The following is an 8,612-nucleotide window of genomic DNA, read 5'->3' as shown; positions in this document are numbered from 1 at the left end:
AAGGCCACAAGCAGAAAGCTAGTTGGGAAATGGAGCTCCCAGGACATGAACCAGTACCTACATGGGATCCTGGTGTTTGCAGGGGAAGGATCAGCCAGTTGAGCCGTAGTGCTGGGCCCTATGGGTTGTACTGTTAGGGTTATGTCTAAGAACATTCACAGAGCCTTTGGTGCTGAAGTCTAATATTCTGAAAGTTTTATAATAAAATCCACGATCCATTTTTTTAAAAGATTGATTTGTATGAAATAGAGAGTAACCGTGGTCTGGGGGAGACCTTGGATCTGCTGATTCACTCTGGAAATAGCTACAATAGCTGGGATTAGGCCAGGCCCCAAACCAGGAGCCAGGAACATCAGCCAGGTCTCTCGCATGAGTGGCAGCACTGAAATACGCCTTCACCTGCTGCTCCCCAGGTGCCTTGGCAGGGAGCTGGGTTGGAAGTGTAATAGCTGGGACTCAAACCAGCACTCTGAAAGGGACTGCAGGCATCTTCCATGGTAGCCTGACCCACTGTGCTACAATACCCACAAACCATTTTGAATTCATTTTTGTGTAAGGGGTGATGTTTTGGTTGCTTTTTAACCTGTGGTGCCTATTGTTCTAGCACCATCTACTGATTCTCCGTTGAATTACTTCTACAGCTTTATCAAAGTCTTTTCAGCATATTTGGTTCCGGCTGTCAGTGCACTGATTCGTGCACCAATACCCATACCAGTCTTAATTACTACATTCATCGTAGTAATTGTGAATAGCAGGTCGAGTGATTGCTCTCGGGTTGGTGTGCTTTGTCATGATTTGTTTTAGCCCGTCTACAGTCTATGCTTCCCATGTGCATTGCAGAAGAACCTTGTTTACCAAAATGATGCTGGCCTTCTGGTGAGAATTGTGTCAAGATTCTACGTAAAAATTGGGAAAATTGACTCTCCCAATCAATGAACATGGTATGTTTTTCCATTTATTTAGATCTTGTTTGATTTCTTTTATCAAGTTGAAGAAATTTTTAACATCCAGATCTGTATGTGTTTTGCAAAGAATATACTTATGTACTTAATTTTCTTCAGAGATTTTCTAAGTAAGATTCTCATCTATTCAAATATCTTAATTTTCATTGTTAATATGTGGAAATGTAATTGATACATGTGTTGTCCTTGTTTCCTGTGATGTTACTGACCTAACAATTCTAAGAGTTTAGGTTATTTGGAATTTTTCTATGTAGACGGTCATCTGAAAATAGAAATAGTTTTATTTCTTCTTTGTAATCTGGGTGATTTTATTTCTTTTTCTTGCCTTACTATACCAGCTGTCGGTTTCAGTGCAATGAATGACAGTTGGAAGGAGTAAAAAATCCTTGTCTTGGTGCTAAGTTTAGGGAAAAACGATTCAATCTGCCACTTTTAAGTATGATGATACATACTGACTTTTTAGGAATTCATTATCAAGTTAAGGCAATTATTCTATATTTCCAATTTACTGAACAGTTTGATCAAATGCTCTTCTTTGTCCATTAATATGATTATATGATTTTTTTCTTACTGATAATGGTGGATTACATCAATTGTCACATATTGACTCAGCCTCCTGTATGGAATAAATCTCACTTGACTCTGCTATGTAGTTCTTTTTTTTCCCCCACATATTGCTTACTCATCTTACCCATTTTGGCAATTGGTATTAATTGGTATTGATTCTTTAAGTATTTGATAGAGTTTACTAGTGAAATGATCTGGGCCTGAAGTTTTATATTATGGACCTTTTCAACTGTGAGTTAACTTTTAATGGCTATAGAACTATTCATAATGTCTGTTTCAATGTTTTGATCACTTCTGAACTTTGATGAATTGATACAATTTTTTCCTAAGTTGTTATTTTTTTAAAAAGATTTATTTATCTTTGTTAGAAAGACAGTTTTACAGAGAGACAGAAGGTCCATCTGTTGGTTCACTCCCCAAATGACTGCAATGGTGGAGATGAGATGAGCTGAAGCCAGGAACCAGGAGCCTCTTCCCAGGCTCCAAAGTGTAAAGGGTCCCAAGGCATTGGGCCATTGTCCTCTCGTTTTTTTCAGACCATAAACAGGGAGCTGAGTCAGAAGTGAAGCATTCAGGACAGGAACCAGTTATCCGTATCGGATGTGGCACTTGGAGGTGGAGGATTAGCCAGTTGAGCTAGCATCCTGGCCGCTAGGTTGTGATACGATGAGCCTCAAGTTGCTCTCCGTGTTTCCTTGGCTGGAGGCGGTACTCTCATTTCATTCATGATGTTGGTGTCTTTTCACATTAGATTGAAGGACAGAAATGCTGGGAATTTGTTGGTTTTATTGATATTTTGCAGGAATACCTTTTTTTTTGGTCACTGAATTTCTCAGCTTTCCTATTGTCAGTTTCAGCTTAGATCTCTTTATTTTCTTCCTTCCTGCTTTGGATTATTTTTGTTTTCTTTTTCTAGTTTATTTAAATAAGACTGATTGACTTGAAACTTTTCTGCAATCCTCTTTTAAATATTCAGTGTTGCAGATTTCCTCTGGCGCTGTCTTAGTTGCTGGCCATATTTTTCTTTTTGGCACATTGCATTATTATCCAAGTCTGCCAATTTTCATCAATTTCCTTTCAGACTTTTTCACCCCTGATTCATTTCTAGTTGAAGTTTTGTTATTGATTTTTGGTTTTATTTCACTGAAGCCAGAGAATACATTCTGTTTTGTGTTCTTTCAAGTTTGTGAGGATCCGTTTTATGGCCCAGGCTACAGTCTACCTTTGTTGTGTCTGCTATATTTCCTTTCAGAAAACTCAGATGACTTGTCCAGAGTTTGTGGTGGTTGTTCCAGAAGCCTGAACTGTGGGAGAGTCACTCTGCTGTATGGAAAGCAGGACTTCTCGGTTCTTTTCAGTTCTGTCTTTATTTCTGAGCTGATTTTGTGTTCCTCCATCCCTTTGCTGAAAGAAGTCAATCAATTGAATCAGAAGTTATCCTAGTCTTGTTTCTGGTTTTAGTTCTGTGTCTTTGTTCCATGATGTGTTAGAAGTATTTCTGGGGCAGCCACAAGTTAAGCTGCAGCTTGTGGCACTGGCATCCCATACGGGCCTGACTCATATCCCAGCTGCTCCACTTCCGACCCAGCTCTCTGCCAATGTGCCTGGGAAAGCAGCGGAAGATGATGCAAAGGCGTGGGTTCCTGCAGCCGGAAGAGATACCAGATGAGGCTCTTGGCTTCTGGCTTCAGCCTGGCCCAGCCCTATTGTAGCCTTCTGGGGAGTGAATCACAGATGAAAGATTCTCCCTCTTCCTCTTTCTCTGTAACTCTTTAAAATAAATGAACATTTTAAAAGCTTGTTTTGGGATAATTAGCCTGCATTGTCTCCTTCCTTGTCATTGTGCCCTTGAGTATGAGGGAGTGTACGTTATGGGTCTCAACTAAAGTATCTCTCTCTTGTTTTGTTTTCTTTACCTCTTAGGTATTTTCTAGTCATTCAGTTTGGAAATCATCATACTTCTCTATTTTTCTCACCTGTTGTATCTACTTCTTCTTTTTGCCACTTGATGGCACCTAATATGTGCATTTTGTTTGCTGCCTTGCAACCCACAACAGTAGAAGCTCCATAAGGGTAAGGACTTTTTGTAGTTGGTGTGTTGTGTATGTCTAAAGTAGATCAAGATCTAACACATTGTAGGCTATAGATTCAAAATTTGGTATATTAAAGAAATACCTTAATGATTGATTCAACAAAAGTTCATTTGAATAAAAGTATATCCCTCTGCAAGTTATAGCCTTTGGGCCTGGCATTGTGGTACATGGGGTTAAATCACAGCTGGAGACACTAGCATTTTATAGAGATTCCAATTTGAGTCCTGGCTGCTCTGCTTCTGATCTGGCTTCCTGCCAATGATGCAGAGTGCGAGTGAGATTACGGCCAACAAGTCTAAGGTTTATTAAGGAGTCTATTTACCAGGCTTGGTGATAACAGGGCCCACTAGAAATAGCAAATCACAAGTCCATATAGCAATCCCATCAATTGAAGCCCCAAGAGGGACAAATGGTCATTACCCTGAATCCATCCATTAAGTTGAAGACCTATTTCCCAGCTTCCCCAGCAGTATAAGTTGTCTTAAGAGACACAGTGAACAACCTGGGCACACTTGCAAAGATACATTCACCTTTCCCTGGCTTCTCTGCCCACATTCCATTACTGTTAGCCCTCACCTCTCCTGGAACTCTTGATAATACACAAATTAGAAATACAAAGCATCTTAGCATTAACATCTTTACTGTCCCACCCAAGCAGTGAACAGGGTGAGGAATACAGACATGTCCTTGGGAATCCAGACAGCATGCAGGTACTGGGAAGGCCAAGAGTTAGGAGTGCCAGAGTGACGGAAGCATAGGACCAAGAGAGAGAGCCCCTCTGCATCGTGGGCCTTTATGGGGACTTGGGAGGGGACTGGTTGCACTACAATGCAATACTGCCCCTCTCAGGTTCCAGGTGAGCATCACAGGTGGACAGGAGGGAACACCTAGGTAGTGATGGGGGAGTGACTTCCAAGCTTGTGACCCTGACCTAACTTCCTACCTTGTTACACTAACACATTTGGGAAAACAGCAACTGGGCCCTTGCCATCCAGGTGGTAGACCTGGATGGAGGTCTGGGCTCCTGATTCTGGTCTGGTCCAGGCCCTACCATTGTGACCATTCGGGAATTAAACCCACAGGTGGAATATTTGACTGTCTCTTTCTCTCTGCCTCTAACTTCCTTTCAAATAATAAATCTTTTTAAACCATTTATAACTTTAATCACATTTTTATTGAAGCCCTATTCAGAAACTATGGCAATTAAATTAAGAATGATTTTGGTAGCACTAAGACAGTTTACTGAGGTTTTTGTTCCTACTAATTATACTCAAGAAATAATCTGTTTCTTCTATCTGAAAGTCTAAATGACTCGCATTATCTAACAAGTCCCATATATGTATTTTAATGTAGCAGTGGTGACAATAATGACGAGAGTCAGGGCAAATGAATATACCACTGAATCAAAGCCGACTCACCCTACCTTCGCTGAGACTCAGTCCTCACTGTCTAATTTGGCTCCTAGATCACAGACCGGAATTCCAGGAGGTTTTGTAGGGAACGGGAGTGGGAAAGAAAAATAGCAGCAACTCTGAATGTTCAGGAAACATGCTTTTTTTGGTTGGTGACTCATAAACATGTCTAAATGCGGGTAGATGTCACAGACACTGCTTTAGCTCTAGGCTGTGCATTGACTTCCGTAGGCTGGGAAGTCACCATCCCACTGTGTTCTCTTTAAAGCCAGAATGGTGTTAGCGTCCCATATCTGAATGCAAAATTAGCTTCCTTCATAGCTGCAATGTTCGTTTTATTTTTTCAGAGTAGATTCAGAAGCATACTTTCCGAGATTTCCAGAGAGGAAGAGTTATTTGTGACCTATGAATAAGGATTCATTACTTAACATTTATGGCAATATAGAAATCATAAGCTGCCCTTAAGTTTGGACAAAGGGTAGACAGGTGGCAGTTGAAGAGCACAGATGAGAGAGGAGAAAGAAGGGAAGGAGTGTTTGATATTAAGGCAGCACCTTTCTTCTATTCTCTGGAACTTCAGGCAAACTCATTCCACAGAGGTCTGCAGAGAAGTACAAGTTCTGTGTGTAAGGGGCAAAGGATAAGTCATGTTATTCCTTGCGATCTATACCTTTATTTAGAAATATTAAACGAATCAGAGCTAGATCTTGAACTTCAAGGTAGAAATGCATGTGGAAAATTTGGCCACCGAAAAACCTGGCAGGTTATTAATAGGGATGATCAAGGAATGATTGTTTGTGGATAGAGTTATGACCAGACTGTGTTTCTGGGCATCAAGAAACTAAAATGCCTGCATTGCCTTTGTTAGCATGTACAGTGCTAAAGCAAAAGCGAAGCCAGACAAGAGCCAAGGTGAAAACACTGCGGTTAGAAGCACACATAAAGATACTAACACAAGGATGCTATGATGTCCAGGCCAACACAAAGTACAGCTTCAAAATAGCCGAAACAGGTGATTCCTTCAGCCATCTGATGTTGCGTCCTTCTGTCTGTTTCACTAGTTCATCCAAACGTTACACATTTTTTTAACTGAAGGTGGCAAATCCCTACAGATGTGAACAGCTAAATCTTACCTGGTTCAGAATAAAACATGGTGGAAAGAGAGGCTGCTGCTTTGCTCCTCTGCTCTCAAGTCTTGCGGAGCTCACAATTTTCCCCTGGCTGTCATTCCCAGATCCCAACAGTGTCTGTGCCTTCTAGATCCAGATCTTCTGTCATTCCTAGAGGGACGGGTTCTCCTCCCCAGGGCAGCGTTGTGGTGCAGTGGGTTAACCAGCTGCCAGGGATGCTGGAATCCTATATGGGCACTGGTTTGGGTTGAGATGCTCTGCTTTTGGTCCAGCTCCCTATTCCTGCACCTGGAAAAGCAGAAGAGGATGTCCAAGTGCCTGGAACCTTGACCTTCATGTGTGACACACAGATGGAGTCTCAGGCTCATGGCTTTGGCCTGGTCCAGCCTGGCCTTTGCAGCAAACTAGGGAATGAATCAAAAGAGGAAAGATATCTCTCAAATAAATGAAGAAGTTGTTTTTTTTTTATTTTTTTTTTAAAGATTTATTTTTATTATTTTTTCATTGGAAAGGCGGATATACAGAGAGGAGAGACAGAGAGGAAGATCTTCCGTCCGATGATTCACTCCCCAAGTGAGCGCAACGGGCCGATACTATGCCGATCCGAAGCCAGGAGCCTCTTCCGGGTCTCCCACGCGGGTGCAGGTTCCCAAAGCTTTTTGGGCCGTCCTCGACTGCTTTCCCAGGCCACAGGCAGGGAGCTGGAAGGGAAGTGGGGCTGCCGGGATTAGAACCGGCGCCCATATGGGATCCCGGGTGTGCAAGGCGAGGACCTTTAACCACTTGCGCCACCGCGCCGGGCCCGTTTTATTTTTTTTTATTTTTTTTTTTTTAAGAAAACTTTTCCATTGAACCTGTGGGTCCGGTCCCAAGTTGACACTATTATTTCCAATTTACAGCGAGTAAATACACATCTCTTGTACTTAAAAGAGTAAAGGAATCGAGGTGAGAAAATGGTAGGGTCAGAGTTTTTCCTCTGGCTCTCAACATTTCTGAATTATCCAGAATTCTAAAGATCAAATAACCAAATTATCATCAGTGATCTTTCCAAACTAATTTTCAGAAGAACTGGCTAGTACTTTGAAAAAATTAATAGAAGACTTACTTCATCACGGTTGTAGGAAAAATGCAATAAGTCCTGTGTGATTTTGACTCGGTGTTGTATCGGATCTTCGTCAGTTATTTAGAACCCTCAGTGCTGAATCCTGCTTCAGCCCTTAAAAATTACCTGGAGCTTTGAAAGACACGTTGATGCATACAATGCAGTGTATTTTGTAACAATTCCAGTGGGAACTTAGCATAACAATTTATCATCAAACACAGTTACACCTCAGTTTAAAAATTACACAGATTCAAGTAGTATAAATAAAGGGTATCAATAGCCTCATAGCAGATCAACTGTAGTTTGCTAAATGTGCCAAAAAAATTTGCAAGAATTTTCAGCTTCCTGAGCTGTTTGGGCTTTGGAATTGCAGAGAAGGAATTTTAGTTATATACAAGGACATTCAATACACGATTTCTACCCCTCCCCTCAGCAACAAAAGTAGAAAAAACTTAAATAGCCAGCCTCAAGGGTACTGGGAAAAGAATGATGTCATATTGACAAAACAAGTATTAAAAGGGTGAAATTTAAAAAGGAATGAAGTAGGATATATGGGTTATGAGTAAGCGCTGTCTCTGCTTCTCCTTCTCTCTGTAAATCTGACTTTCAAATAAAAATAGACCTTTATAAATATTTTATGCTAATCTTTTCAGACATCTCTCCACCTTATATGATTGTGTAGCATATTGCATGTGTGCTACGCTCTTACATACGTGTAATAGACTGTGGCTTTAAAAGCAGTGGGCGTCATTTGGCTTCACCTTTCTTCCTCTGTCTTTAAAACCAGTCACCCCGGCTTGTCCTGTAAAGTTGAACATAGGCTGGACAGACCCTACATCCTTGAGGGGATCTGGGCTTTCATTAAGATCGTACAATATAAGGAGGTTCAAGACTGTTTTCCACAGGGGAAAACTAACATAAGGATGGAATAATCCTTTCTAAAGAGCCTCTGGATGAGAAAAAAAACTTACTTGGGGAAGAACGAAACTAGAAAATTCTTATAAAGGCTCATGCTATTGGCAGTTATCAGGTTTCACTGAAGCAGAGGGATAGACTGAAATAGCTCCCATTCCCTCCTCCAGACAAACACGGCTTTTGCCTTGAGTTACACTCATGAGGAACCCACGAGGCTCTGGCCTCTTGCCTAGATGTTTTTCATCTAATATTGGCTTACGTTTGGGGAACTCGGCATTTTTTGTTCCCAGTTTTCCTTAGCTAGTGACTGAGTGGATCTGTAAATGTGCTAGGAACACAGCCTGCAGCTCCTCTGAGCTCTCCTGGAGATAAGATTCATTTCCCTTTTGGGACTTTGGGGTAGCCCCCGGTTGATATTTATAAAGTGCTCA

This window comes from Ochotona curzoniae, unplaced genomic scaffold (assembly GCF_017591425.1).
Source record: "Ochotona curzoniae isolate NIBS_2020 unplaced genomic scaffold, NIBS_Ocur_1.0 scaffold_2683, whole genome shotgun sequence".
Lineage (NCBI taxonomy): Eukaryota > Metazoa > Chordata > Mammalia > Lagomorpha > Ochotonidae > Ochotona > Ochotona curzoniae.
Note: the sequence above shows the minus strand (reverse complement) of the source record.